Source organism: Pan troglodytes, chromosome 22, assembly GCF_028858775.2.
Source record: "Pan troglodytes isolate AG18354 chromosome 22, NHGRI_mPanTro3-v2.0_pri, whole genome shotgun sequence".
In the NCBI taxonomy this organism is placed as follows: domain Eukaryota; kingdom Metazoa; phylum Chordata; class Mammalia; order Primates; family Hominidae; genus Pan; species Pan troglodytes.
Genome location: NC_072420.2, coordinates 36,633,882 through 36,636,165, shown reverse-complemented (window position 1 = coordinate 36,636,165; position 2,284 = coordinate 36,633,882).

Sequence of the window (2,284 nt, the reverse complement as noted above, 5' to 3'; positions counted from 1 at the left end):
GAAAGAATCAGTCACTCAAAACCTGTGGAAAGAGATTTACAGGTAAGGAGAACAGCAGGTATAAACATCCTAAGGGAGGAGCAACCTCTCCAGAAGTCTCCAGCTTCCAAAGGCGGCCTTCCACGACGCTCCTACCTGCACTTTTCCTGTGTTTTCAAGGGAAACATTCTCCCTCAAATTTTTAAGAGCCTGTGAGTGCAGTAGCAAGGCCAGCTTCCAACAGGATTGGTTACTTATCTATTTATTGATAGACCTTATTTTTTAGACCAGTTTAAGTACACAGCAAAACCGAGAGGAAGGTGCAGAGATTTCCCACACACCTCAGGCCCCACACATGCATGGCTTCCCCAACTAGAAACATCCCTCATCAGAGTGGTGCATTTATTCCAATTGATGAACCTGCATTGCTACGTGTCCATCGCCCAGAGCCCGTGGTTTACTCTAAGTTTCACCCTCCACATTGTACATTCTGTGGGTTTGGACAAACATATAAAGACACAGATCCACCATTACAGTCTCATGCAGCATAGTTTCGCTGCCCCAAATATCCACCAATTAATTTTAAGTGCAACAAAACCTCACAAACATCATGGACATAGCAAAAGAAGGACAAAGGAAAGCAGCCAGTGCAGCGTCTCCACTTTTTCTTTCTTTAAGATCATAAAGGTCTTTGACGCATGGAAGGCAGGCTTTTATTAACTAGGCACTTGTATCATAAACATGATTTCCAGACTAGCAGGAAAGTCCCAGAATTCTGAGTCATTGATGTTTGAATAGATGTTTTGTAAGGCTAAGAATTTACTTTCACAAATAAAGCATTGATGAACTCAATAGTGGCTTGAAATGAACCGGGAAAGTTTTATGCTGTGCACTCGGCCTTTGGAAGACAGTGCCATGATTTATAAGAATTTCTCCCTCTTAAATCTGTATTCATATTCAAGAAAATCTTCTCTCTTTTTGGCCACCCATTGTGGTCAATGCCCAGTATGAAGGAGACCTATGTTTGCAAATAGAAAAACAATTAAACACAATTTAACATGGAGAAACAAGATATTCACCTGATATGTGCTAGGTATCTGCCCTTGGATCACGGGATGTGGGGCTGCAGTGGTGTCTTCTCTCATAATGACAGTTACAATATAAAACAATGAGGAAGAATTCTGTCCGTGAAATACAATTTTTTCAAGAGTAAGATCAGTATGGTTTATTCCGTGTTCTGGGCTGCTGGTAGCACAGCTGGGATATTTTAACACATTTGTGGGACTTCAGTAATAGAAAGGTGTAGAAGCAGAGCTGGAGAGAGATCAGAGAAGGGCAGAGAATCTGGTATTTGATGCTGCAGGCTCTGATGTATATTCATAAGAACTAAATACCTCGTGTGGACTTTGACTTAACAACAGCAAATGGTGGGAAACACGAGCTATCTGCACACAGTTGAACAGAATGTGATGAGAAAGAGAATAATTTGCCTTGATATAAAGAGCTGGAGTTGGGTTGGGGACTCAATGGGTAGAAGTCAGGGAGATAGAAGAGCCTCCTTGCAGAAATAAGGTCTTAGAACTTCAAATGAAAATACCCATGTCAGGGGCTTGGGGTACCCCCTTTCCCCCCTTGCTCTACCCTAAACTTTCAGTTTTCTTAGCCATTCTAAACAAATGGTTCCCTGACTCAAACTGTCCATTTGGACAAAGAAGTCCACTCTGAGGACTGGTTCCATCTTCTTTTTCCAGGAGACTGAGTTGGCATGGGGTGGAGGGAAGAAATATGGTCTGAACATGGCACGGCTCCCTCTGCATTAGGAATCTCTGGACTGTTTCTGTTGTTCAGTGGAATTTAATCATTCTCTACCCTGGAATCTAAAGCTCATCTGCCCGATCACTTGATACAGGATTTCTCTATAGTAACAATACTGACAGCCACTCAGACTTGCTTAAACCTTTTTGTGGTTGGCTAAGTCACTTCTTTGTGAGCAGATCATTTATTGATATTTGCTTTAGGTCCTTTCAATGTACATAATCCTGGCAGTACAATGTCATCACCTGATCCATTTTATAAAATCTTTACTGCTTGCAACCCATCCTCAGTGACTCTGATAGAATTGTCCTGGGGAAGCTGCTGGCATCAATATTATTATTAGACTTTTGTTTTAAGTTAAGTTTATTATTATTATTAAACTTTTGTTTAAGTTACATGTGCAGGTTTGTTACATAAGTAAACTTGTGTCATGGGGGTTTGTTGTGTAGATTATTTAATCACCCAGTTATTATGCCTAGTACCCATTAGT